The sequence below is a fragment of the Cynoglossus semilaevis genome, chromosome 9 (genome assembly GCF_000523025.1).
Source record: "Cynoglossus semilaevis isolate Cse_v1.0 chromosome 9, Cse_v1.0, whole genome shotgun sequence".
Classification (NCBI taxonomy): Eukaryota; Metazoa; Chordata; class Actinopteri; order Pleuronectiformes; family Cynoglossidae; genus Cynoglossus; species Cynoglossus semilaevis.
Genome location: NC_024315.1, coordinates 3,450,021 through 3,462,694, shown reverse-complemented (window position 1 = coordinate 3,462,694; position 12,674 = coordinate 3,450,021). Strand labels below are relative to the sequence as shown.

The 12,674-nt window shown below is 45.3% G+C and overlaps 1 protein-coding gene and 1 long non-coding RNA gene across 3 annotated transcripts in view; one reads left to right on the top strand and one right to left on the bottom strand.

Moving 5' to 3' along the window:
• The first annotated feature begins 760 nt into the window (after nt 1-760).
• mgat3b (beta-1,4-mannosyl-glycoprotein 4-beta-N-acetylglucosaminyltransferase b) overlaps nt 761-12,674 on the top strand; it is a 38,320-nt gene continuing 26,406 nt past the window's right edge. The window contains exon 1 of one of the 2 annotated variants that reach the window (XM_025058217.1): nt 761-1,969. The gene's annotated coding sequence lies outside the window, so the exon portion shown is untranslated. Of the gene's footprint in view, nt 1,970-4,492; nt 4,979-12,674 lie in introns of those variants that run through there. The other variant, XM_008316519.3, reaches the window with a different exon arrangement.
• Nucleotides 2,344-3,877, bottom strand: LOC112487445 (uncharacterized). Its single transcript, XR_003050510.1, has 2 exons — nt 3,796-3,877; nt 2,344-3,692 (listed from the first exon to the last, which is right to left on the bottom strand). It is a non-coding gene; the product is annotated as an uncharacterized LOC112487445 (long non-coding RNA).

Genomic DNA, 12,674 nt, shown 5'->3' with positions numbered 1-12,674 from the left:
CAGTGTGAGTCACCGACCGCTCACACACAGTCTTTCTACCTGTTCATTTGACGTAGCCTCAGGCCAAACTAGACGATCTGCTGCCGATCACTCTGGGTAACGGACGACGTCGGCCATGTCTCGCCAGTTTTCATCGCATCAGAATCGATGCGATGCATTTACTGTATCGTCCTCGACACAATATCGTGCAACGTTTGCCTGCCTTTTTTTGCACGTACTTTGATTGTGTGCCAGTTGTACTCAGTGAATCAGCTAAAAAATGTTTCCACTGTGGAAGTGTTTATTTCTGTAATGGCCCTAATGGATATTTAACTGACCTTTTATCCCAGTTTCAACAGTAAGACTAAAAATAACCTTTTCACCCCCGGGGGCAGTTTTGCATGTCACTGCAGCAGAGACGCTCTGTGCGCAGTAATAACAAATATATAAATAGATACGACAGTAATAACAACATATGTAGATATGGGATATATTGTTGAACAATTTAAAAAAGGTCAACTACTGATCAAAACCTGAACCAATGAAGTCTCACCGTGAACAAGGTTCAACTGTGTGATAGTTTGACATTGTTGATTGTTCTTCTGTGTCGGCGGCCATCTTGAATTCTTTATTATTATTATTTATAACTACATTGTTCTTCTGTGTCGGCGGCCATCTTTAATGATTTATTATATTCTTTATTATTATTATTTATAACTACTTATTAGATCTTTTATGGTTTATTATTTTAGAAAGTTCATGCAGAAAGTCCAACTGTAGAAGATGAAACCAACAATTATTTTTGGTACGTGCATTTGCAGTGTGGACTGCTGCCTGATGGGGGCAGCATTCCAGGTCCTCCTGCCCCCCCGTTCTGCAGAAATCATGTCAAGGTTTGGAGAATTTGTGAACTTTTAGCAGAGACATCATGTGGAGCTGAACACAAAAGTGTCACTGAAGCAGCAGCGATCTCAAAACTCAGCTCCTCCTCCTCTTCCTCCTCCTCCTCTTCCTCCCCCTGCTCCTCCTGCTCCTGCTCTCCTTCTCTCTCAAATTCCCCACTTTATATTTCCCTCCTGTGATGCACCCCTCCACTCCACCGCTGATAAGCAGCATAACGGGGAGGAGCTCCTCTCTCTCCGGGCTCCTCCTACCCACCCCTACGTTCTCCTCTCATTTGCCCCCCCAAACACTCGTATCCACCTCCCTCCCTCTCCTCCTTCGTGCGGGCTTTGCTCGATCGAGAGGGAGGTTGATGAAAAAGAAGTAAAAGACAAGAGAGCCGGGGCGTAGGGGGGGCTCTGTGTTCTAGCAGCCAGCGGAAAAGGCGTCGTTCGCCGGGGCGCATAGAGAGGAGGAACGGAGGAAAAAGGAAAGAGAAACGGCGAAGGAAGGAGGCGACAGAGGAGGCTCGTAAACACGACAGAAAACGACGAATAGGACGACAGGCAGCGGCGATCACCTCCACCACCACCACCACCACCACCACCTCCTCATCGCTCCATCTCCATCCTTTACTGCTGCTGGATCGCTCACTCGGTTTTCGCCCCCGTGGTTCCGAACCGTTTCCTACCACTTGGTGTGTCGCTGAATAGAACATCAGAGAGGAGGAGGAGGAGGAGGTGAAGGAGGAGGCTGAGAGCCATCACTGCCACAGACCGGACAGAGAGAGAGAGTGGGGGGGTGAGGTCCAGCCCGGGACGATCATCTGATCCGGCGGATAAATAAGAGAGAAAAGAGGAGGAGGATAATAAAAACGCAGCGAGTGATGATTGAGTAAGAACGGGGACTGGGGGGGGGGGGGGTCATCAGTTCCCCCGGTTTGTTGTTACCGAGACTCCGGCATCACCAGTGCGATGGCATAGAGGCTCCTGCAGCAGCAGCATCACAGCAGCAGCAGCATCACAGCAGCAGCAGCAGAGTCCGGTCAGTCCATGAGCCCAGCTCATCCACCATGAACCTCTGAAGAAATCCGACACAAGCACAGATGGCACAGAGGAGATGCTGTGTGTGTGTGTGTGTGTCAGTGTGTGTGTGTGTCCTTTTATATTCAGTTCCGGGACACAGAACCTTTGAAGGGGTTGAAAGGATCCAGAAGGTTAGTGATGTGGTCAGATCTTGATCTTAGTATGTGTGTGTCAGTTGAGTTTGTGTGTGAGTGTGTGTGTGTGTGTGTGTGTGCAGATGTCCTGGCCTTTCACTGCTGGTCAGGTGATCAGGGTGTAGTGTAATGAGAGCTCGAAGCTTTACCACCAAACCTGCTAAAACGGTCCAATCAGTGCCAGTCCTGGAGCGTGTCAGCTGATGGTGTTCCTGTGTTTGGATCCACACTTCCTGGATTTTGTGGATCTTTTTTTTTTTCTGTTTTTCTTCGCTGCGTGTCCTTGAGTGACTGCGTGGTATTTCTGTACCTCCCACGTGTGGTGTTGGTTTTCACACCCCCCAAACCCCCTTCACTCCCCCCTCCACCTGAGCTAATGTTAGCCTGGTCACAGAGGAAAGGCCAACAACGTAAACTCTGCTTCCTCCCCCCCCTTCCTCCCCCCTCCTCCCCCTCACTCCTCAAACATCATCTGACTCAACGTATCTGTAGTCAAACCGCTGTTAGAGCCAATCCTTCAATTTTGTTATTTCCCATGAGAGCTGATGTGATGGGGGAGGGAAGGGAGGGGGGGGGGGCGACCACCTACTGATGGGTCATGTATTGATCCGAGACCCCAGATGGCGTCAAGGATAGGTGCAGTAAACAGCAGTCTGTGACCGATTCCCTCGACGCGTCGCCCTAACGTTGGGGCAGTTAATCAGCCGTGGCTCCATCAGTGCCGCTAAGTGGGGCAACTGTTGCAGATTGTGGTCCTATCTGGGAGTTCAAAAGGCTGAAGCAGTGGAAACTGTGGATCAGTGGAGTCGGTCCAATTCCCATCAGGGATGTTAGAGTGCCGTAACATCAGTGGGATGAAACAAAAACAAAAACATTTGTTTCACTGAAGGAGCTCAAGTTTTTTAAACACCATCCTGTGTTTGTGGAGGCTTCAACTTCAGGTCAGACGTCCAGCCTGTGTCAGACCAACTTCACTGAGTTCAGAACAGTCAACAAGTCCACAGCTGGCTGCTGACGGACACTGTTGCCAAGTGGGTTGTAGACCAGGGGTGCTCAATAAGAAGGTCGGGATCTACCAGTAGATCAGACCAGTAGAGGGAGTGTTGGTACGTCATGAGCAATTAAAGAAATATGATAAAATAATATATAAATAAGTCTATAGTGTGTAGTAGTGATCATATGTTGTAAGAATTGAATCATGTAATCACTACCCAAACATATATTTATATTTACATATAACTATGTTGACTTTAGACGGATGAAGGTTGGTTGGAGAAACAAACTCGACTGTTGACTTAGTGACTAAATCCACCAACTGTGGGAGGAAACAACATTTCCAGTTAGGGATGTTCAGGATCTTCTTGACGTTTTCCCTGGAGTTCTGAACAGGAACAGCTCTGATGTTGACACCTCGTCACTAACACAGTCAACAGCCACAGGCGGATTCAGGTGTGAACACTGTTCCACTTCAGTCTGTGTCTTCACCTGAAGGTTTGTGACTCTCTGGTCGTTACCGTGTAGACGTTCCAGTCCAGAGATGACATCAGAGATGACATCAGAGATGATGCGTTTGTCCATCAGACGTTCAGTGCTGTCTGTTGGGCACAACACACTTGGACAAATGTGGAAACAATTACACGAGTTCAAGCAATCACAAGTAATCACCGATCTACTAAACGAGCGTTGGTTTTAATCAGAAACAGTTTGATCTTTACCTCAGGTGACGTTTACACTGAGGGGTGAGACGTAAAGATGGAACCCGAGCGGATCGGGGAGGGAGGACCACGGGTTTAATCAGTCGTCGTCGTTTTAATAGAGTGTATGTGAGGATTCGGGAGAAGCACCTGAGCCTCGGAGCTGAAGCTCACTTCATTTGACAGATTTGATTAAAAGAAAAACCTCCTCCTCTGATTTCTCCCGTTCTTCTGCACAGACAGATTTTAACTTTGACGTTTGATTCACTGGCCTGAACAAAGAAAAGAGAAAAGAGTGAAACAAACAGAGTCACACAGTGTTTGCATACGTCGTTATCATCGGCTTCATTTTCATACCTTTATGCCATAAAGGGAAAAAAAAAATCACGTGTGAGGTTGACATTGAGGGGGAAAACCGTTGGTGTTTCAGTGACGGTTAAGGCTGCGCTCGTCGTTCTGTCCCTGCTTCGGTTGGAAGTTGTTTATAGATATATTTGTTTATGCAACGTGTGATAGTCCGATAGTTGGCAAGTACAGTTGCTGCGGTGCTGGATATTCCAGTCGCAGAGAACATTGTTTACGTTCAGTCTACCAGCCCTTATTTGCTGACGTTCAAATGACACACGGCAGTTTTCAGTATGAAATTAGTGACGGACCAATGTCAAACTTGCACCTTGCGTTGGAGATCGACACCAACGCTCCGCCCACAGCGACGCACCGTTGCCTCGAATCACCGACGTTATAAAGGAAACTACCGTTCGTAAAAAAAAAAAAAAAGGAAACGCAGTATTTTGTAGTTGCTCCGAGCTAAGAGCTCGACTACGATGAGTTTGGCGATCGAACTGTGGGCTGATAATCGAATTTAGTTTTTATAACAGATTGCGAAGAAAAACGGAAACACACAAACAAACAAAAACTTTCGGGGAGTGGTTTCAGGATTCTTTCCTGCCTTCAATTTCCTCTAAGCAACTGAGCTGCGATGTCCGCAGGCTCCTCAACAAACAGCCACGCCCCGTATATAATGACGGACTGACTCCTTAACTCGGACCTAAGGAGCTTAAACCGGCTCCGGAGCAGTTTTATGTGGCCATAGCAACAGAGTCAGCGTTACGGTCAAGCCTACTTCGTGAAACCGGAAACTCAAGAGTTCCTTCCGATACGGAGTCAACTCAAGTTGAAGTCCGCTTCAAGAAACGGACCCCAGGTATTTGTTTCCCTTTCTCATCCAATCAAGTAGCAGTTTAGTAGGTGACAACCGGACGATGTCGGCCTCTTCAGTTCAGAACTGGAAACCAACACGGTCCACCTGCCTCCACTGAGAACCGACACGAACATACACAGATAAGTGCAGTTTCTGAAACATGCCACGTCAAATCCTGTTGACTGAGTGACGTTGGCACAGTCTAATTAGCAGAACAGAGGGTTTTACATGTTTGGTAGAGGAAAAGAACAAGTCACAGAAATGTGAAGGGTATCACGTTTTTACCACAATTTATCAGAACTCAAATATTAGCCATTATGTTAAATGTTAGCCAGTCCCTACGTAAGCTAACACAGTACAACTTCAGTAGTTTCTTTTTCTTTTTCTGCTTCTTCGACTTCTTCGTCCCTGAAGTGTTTCTGCTGTTAAGGTCCTGAAGATGAATGAGGTAAAAGGGACACGATTATTTAAGAAGACAGAAACCAGTGGAACTGTTATTAGCAATGATGCTAGTTATTAGTTATGATTAATTAGATATTAGTAATGATGCTATGCTAAAGATAAAAAAACAAGTTTCTTTTTTGTTAACAATGTCATATCAGAGATAACCGATTGCAGCCCAGAGCAGGAAACGTGATGTTTGGTTCCGTCGTGATGTTTGACATTGAACATGTTTGGTTTCAGCAGTGGCTGCAGTTCCTCCGTCTCAGCTCAGGTCGGTTTATACCAGCACAATATGAAAAGCTGGTGTCAAAATATCAGTAACGTTGTGAACCTGCAGCTTTGCACCAGACGTGTTTTGTAAAGTTGGACGATGTTTAGAACCAAACCACTGGGCGTCTGTCGGGTCAACAGTTGGACGATGTTTAGAACCAAACCACCGGGCGTCCGCAGGTCAAGAATGTTTAGTTCAGAAACCCTGAACGTGTTCTATTTTGCTGCAGTTTCCGGTGGTGAAAACCGTGTCTGCTGAAGTCTGCTCTGGACTCAAACTTTTTTTTTTTGCATTCTGCAAGAAGTGTAGGAAAAGTCTGCAGGAAGTGACCGCAAACTAAGTTTGTTGTGATAAGCAGATGGATGCAGATATCTACTTTCCTGCAGTCTGTGTGTGTGTGTTAGTGTGTGTGTGAAGGCCACTGCAGGGAAGCCAAGAGAAACAAAAATATGTTCGTATAAATTCAACCATCAGATTGAAAACGTTACCTGGGAAACGCCACAATTTATTTATGTAGTGTGGTTTGTCTGCAAACTTTCTGAAATAATCCAGGAGAAAAAAACCCAAAGATGTTTTTACCAAATATAATTCAGCTCTGTCGTCAAGTCATCAGTAAAAGTCGAGGGTTTAAAACTTGCAGCTTTACAGGAAATAAACAACTCTTCAAGTTACTCCAGGTCTCTAAGAGAAAATCCTGCTGTGGTTGTGTGTTACCCGCCCCCGTCCCGCCCCTGTCCCGCCCTGCCGTCGTCGTTAGCACTGGAAGCTCTACTGTTGTGTGTTAACATCATGGATGTTGTCTGTGGTAGCTGGGACTGGGCTTGAAGTGGTTTTCTGTTGTGTTTTGTGTCGTCCGATCGTCCACGTGTAACTGAGTAAACGGGTATAATACAGTTAAAATCATACCAAATAAGAAGTGTATTTATATAAATATATTAACCTCAGAACAGTAACAACTCCCAGGTCAGCCGGGCCAGTAGTCAGACACGTGAGGTGTTTGGTATTATCATGACTTTGGATGTGCAAACAGGGCAACGCTCACTTCCTGTTTTTCGCAAGTTGATCTTAGCAGCCTCTGTGTCTCTCTATCTAGATCTGTCTGTCTCTGTCTGTCTCTCTGTCTGTCTCTGTCTGTCTAATCAACAGACCTTACTTTGTGTGTTGGGATATTTTGTTTTTTTTTGTTTCCCCTGCCAACTCTTTATGTTGCGACATTGTTGTTGTTTTAGCATCTTATCATCTTGAGTCTCTTCAACTCAACGTCTCACTTCTAGCAGAGCGTTGATCTGAGAGATTGGAGAGACAAAAGTCACACAAGTTGTTTTGTACCTGTGTCCATGCTGTGAAGTGCTGGGTGGAGACGTTAGAGTCAGTGTTGGGTGAAGCAGAACAGTGTGTGAGGTGGGGAGGTGGGGGGGTGTGTTTGTCCCAGCAGCTACGGTTACTTCCTGCCCAGGGAGGTCCTCGGTATTAATATGTTCTTTATTCTGTTGGAAGTCTTCAGGACAAAGGGATGTTTTCACCGCTGCAACAGGGGGGTGAAAACCCCCGGTGGGCGCTGAAGTAATTAAAAGACATAATTCAGCAAAGACACGGGGGGACAGTGTTCACATCATGCAGAGAAAATTCAACTCTTTCTTTCATTTCCTGTCTGCTTTATTCTCACTTCGGCGGTCTTCCGCTGACCTGGATTTCAACGCCAAGCAGGATCTCCTGTGCATCGTTACTGCTGTGTACTTAATCTCCGCAGCGCAGGCGGGATCGCCGTAATCTGCACAAGATACCAAACTGTGCCAACGTCATGCACGAGTTACAGCTGACGTCCCACTGCTGAGGGGAATTGAACCGTGTTCCATCACTGGTCGAACATCTGTAGACACTGAGAGTTTGGCTGAGATTTAAAATTCCTAGAAAGAAACCGGCAAAAAAAAAAACTGGGACAAAGGTTTGACTTGTCTTCAGACGGAGTTTTTCTCCCTCCTTCATTCTCCACTTGTCACCTCCTCTACTGCACTCCTACGTGTTCTATACTGAACGCCCGCTGTTCTCACGTTGAAAGCACCCTCCGTGCCAGCGTTCGCCACTGACGGCGTGCTCCCTTCAAAGACCGCGGGAAGAACGATCAAAGTGAGGATGAAGCAAGGATGATGTCAGAAAACGCACGTTTCCTTGTTAGGCAGTTTGGCGCCCCCCCACCGCCATTTAACCCGGGGAGTTCAGCGCCCTCATTAGTCGGTTGACGGTGTTTGATGACTCCGTGCTCCTCCCGCTCGCTAACCTGCTGCTGCCACGTGACGAGCAACAGAGACAGAAATATCGTCCTCACTCCGTGCGTGGAAAACGCAGCGTCCTCCGCCGCACTTGGACTCTGAACACTCCCAACGTTTTCTCTATTTTTGTAAAAAAAATACCCGCAGGCGAGTGTTGCGACACTGACAATGTCTTTCTGATGTGTTATTTCTTTTTTTCCCCTGACGACAGTCGGTTGACAGCAGACCTTACAAATAAAAACCAGATTTAAGAAGAGGCAGGAATGTTGAGTAGTTAACTTGGTTTTGAACGACCACGGGCGACGACAGACGAGTTTGGAGGTTACCTCAGCGGTGTCCCACCTGACAGAGATATTTATAGTTTGTCATTGATCAACACAGTTATGTTTACTGTATGATGTACTCCTCTGATTGGCAATTGCTTGAACCCAGCCAATTAGAACTGCGTTGAGTGATCAGGTTCAACCTCATGATTTTATTCATCTATTTTCAACCTGAGTGAAAGTTCTAGAAATATTATCTATTTCGTATAATTACAAGGTGTGTCAAACTCATTTGGTTCACAGCTGCATACAATCTGATTAGATTTTTATTTTCAAAATTCAATAGGTTCGGACAGAGCACCCCAGTGGGCCAGTTTTGCCCCATGGGCCGCATGTTTGACACCTCTGGTAAGCCATTCGTTCTTAACAAGGTGAAGAGTCCACGGTCAAATCAATCATTGTTACAACAGACCTGAACAACACAGACATTTCTTCACTGACGGCTCCAGTTGCCGACTTCCTAAAGCGTCCAATCACTTTTTATTTTTTGCTCTGTGTCTGGAGCCGCATTCTGCAACAACTGTAAACTTGCGACAGAAGTTGCTCCATCTGTTTCCTATAGAGCGCCGTAGCTTTGCACAACACAGCACATCTCTGTGCAGGAGAATGACGGCGTTTGCAGTCTTTGGATTCCCAGTGTTTCTGCTGCCTTCATACTTTCTACATTACTCACACGGCGTCGCCGTCACAGCGGGCTCCGTGACAGCGTTCTATGCAGTTTCAAACGGGATCTGACTGTTAGCCTGACATTTGGAGCATTTTTGTTCCCCCTCATTTGCTTAGAGACGCAGCTCACTTGGATTGAGTTCTGCATGTTGAAACTGTAGAATAGTGATCTGTAACACATGCTCTGCGATCTTTGAGTTTGACTTTATTTGTTGGGAAAAAAAAGATATTTTATCAATGGGATTACAAGAAGAGATGTCCGATATTCGATATGCCGATATTGTCCAAATACTTAATTTACGATTTTGATATTAACTGATTATTAAAATATAGATTAATAGAATGAGCTACAATGCTGCCATCTAGTGGCTTTCACCTTCATATACAGCCGTTTTTTCCCCCAAACTTTTTTTAGGGCACACATCATTTGGTGAAACCCAGGCATTGCGTTATTGGGTTTTCACTATCGGAGGAAAAACCGATAACAATTCTTACAGATATAATGATGCTAACATCGGTTGATTCCTTAACCAATATAAAACGTGACAAGTGTAAGCAAAGAGTGTCACATTTCAATAGTACTTTAAAAGTTTTGTGTAGTACTTTTTTATTCATAATCTTTGGCCTAGTACAGCAATCACATTCTTGAGGCAGAGAGATTACGAGTCGTGTCCAACAGCGTTGTTAGAGTCGTGTCGTTGACGTTGATCTCTCTGGGTTTATTGGCCATAAATGTCAGTAGAATGGTAGTTAATATTACTCCCTGAACCTAGTACTCTGTGTTTATACGCTTTCAGCTGTACTTGCCTGACCTAGTACATAAGGAGTCTACATCTTGTATCTCAGTAATGACCTTTAGTTAGTGCCACCTATAAAGATAAAAGTTATGACTAGATCTACAAACAGATTGGTGGTCACGTTGTCGCCTGTGTCGCAGTGGAGTCTAGTCTCAGACATGTCACGCCCTCTGACACAGTCTGTCCGTCAAGCAGGGGTTTGAAGGGCAGTTGGTGATGATGATGATGATGATGATGATGATGATGATGACCATCGGTCCTTGACCTTGTTTGTACCAAGGACCAGTCCGTCAGTATCAGCCGTTACTGTGGGACCGGTGATACGGCGCCATCTTTGGAGGATCATCAAACTTTCAAAATAAAAAAAATCTTTTAGACTTTCTTCTGTTAGTGTCAGTATTCAGATACCTACAGACCGGCACCGGTCCCCGGACCGGGGGTTGGGCACCCCTGCCTTAGACTGACTGTGTGAAGTTACCCTGTTCCTCTTCTGTCTTTTTTTCGCTCACTCACTCGCCCACAAACACTCACCCACAAACACTCACCCACACACTGTTGGGAGGGTGCTCCCATTTTCTAAATAAGGCACTGTGTCGCGCTCTTGTCAGACTGCCAAGCCGAGTTCACTACCAGGCCAGAATAGAAGTTGTCTGTCCTTGAGGATATCATACACACTCCTTCTCTCTCTCTCTCTGCCTCCCTCTCTTTTCTCTTACCCTCACCCAGTTCCTCTCTCTCTCTCTCTCTCTTCACTCCCTCCCCTGCGGGTCAACTTTGGATCTCCTTACAGCCGTGTCCTGCCGCGGCGACCCCCAGGAGACGCGACCCCTCGCAGGAAGAGTAAATAGAGCTGACCTGTTCTTGACCTAGCATACGTGCGTGTGCACGTTTTGAGGCGACAGTTTTGGAATGTTGCGCCGCTGCCCCATTTTTTACTTGCGTTCCTGTGTGTGTGTCCGTTGGAAGTGTGCCACGGACGAAGGCCGTGTTTGGAGATGAAAGCGTGGGTCTGTGTTTAGTCTGTGCTGGAGCACCAGATGGTCTGTGTTTGTGGTGCTACAAAAGGAGACAACATTTCATAAATACCTCACCGGTGTGGTAAAAGTGCACTTTTGCCAGGTGTCATCGTCGGGGGGGGTGAATACATTAGTGAATGTATGTACGTGTTTTTAACAGCACATCTGCTTCCCAAAGAGGTCAGAGTGGAACCCTCCGTAATCACGACGACATCCTGTCGTGTGTGTGTGTGTGTGTGTGTGTGTGTATGTGTGTGTGATGTGCCGTTGTTTCTAAATCTTTTAGCGTGTGAATGTGTGAGATTACAGCAGATCATATCTGTGTGTATTTTCCTTCATGGCGTGATGCTGCATCTTGTTAAGGCGGGATTTACGACCCCTGCTGTTCTGATTCAGTTTAGTTCAAATAATACAGTAATAATAATACAGTATTCCCTCATGACATCCTGTGTTAAATCCATAAATCCATCCCTAAAAAAACAACAACAAAAAATACTCAGGAGTTTAGTAAAGAACCAACCAGTGCAAATTCCCATTGTGGCCAGCATAAAAAAAAATTAAAAATTAAATAACATCACTGTGACCCTCCTTCAACAGCTCGGTGCCCCCAAAAGAGGACCTGCCCCCCCATTTTAGAAGCTATTGATGTAATGTTTTTTTTTTGTACCATTATATGTAGGTGTTCTACTGTGTTTTTCTCTGCATTTTCACCCATATTGTACAACATGACAATAAGTGGCTGCTTATATTTCCTCCTAAAGACGTTGACTTGTCTGAGCCGACATCTCACACGCCTTCGTTAGACACACCTTTAGCTCAGCCTTTTGTTTGACTGTTTTTCCCCCTTCTCTCCATGATATCATTCTTTGTCATGACCGTGTCACAAAGAACAAAGGAACGCAGGAAATAAGAGGACGAAAATGAGAAAACTGTGTGAAGAGATAAAGTAACTGGAAACATTAGACAGAAAAAAAACAAAACTGCACAAGAGTGAAACCAGAGTAGAATTTGGCTTTATGTTACCTCGAAAAATAAACAAGTGTCGGGATGGTTTCACTTCAAGGAAAGTGAGTAAATAACCAGTAAGAATGAGGTCGTCCTTTCTCGGACTTGCCGCACCAGGATTCTCATTTTCCTCAGAAACATTAGTCGACCTACAGTCAGTGATGGCCTGGCCTGTTACTGAACACCAGCGTTACTTGTGTAACTCACAAAGTTCTGATACATTTGTTTTTCTCTGCAGCCGTTTGCACTTCTATATCAGACAACAACTTCCTTTTTCAGCCACAACCTGCTTCCCGGTCTTGATTTAATACCTCTTGAATGTAATTTCAGTTTCAGGAACAGAAAAAAAACAAACATTTCATGTCAAAACCTGTTGCAAAGCTTCAGTAATTTCAAGAGGTTTTGGTTCTAATTTGGTTAAAAAAATCTGTTGTTTGTTAAGAACAGTTTTAGGTTTTAAGGAATGTAACGACGTAATAAGAATTGTTTTTGTTTAACATATTGACAGTTGACCAGGTCAGTCAGACCAGACCAAGATGTAATAATAAAACAGAGTGAACATGTTTTACTGTAGCGCTCACATCTGTCTTAGAACGTTTTGACCCATGACGGTTGTGTACGTTATCTCACAAGAGACTTTTGGTGGCATTTTTCATCGGGTTAGAAACTGATGTGGAAGGAAGGTTGGATGAAAAGTTGCATAAAGACAAACATAAGGATCCAGATCTGTGTGTTAGAGAATGAGAGGAAGGATGTTTCCATCCGGATTATCCTGCAGCGGAGAATCTCATCCAGGAGAGTGGAGGGTGGAGGGTGGAGGGTGCCCCACTGAACACAGGAGGTTTGGATGTGGAGGACCTCTGCTTCCCTCCAGGCTGCTCACTTAAGCCTCTTAGCTCACTCTCCA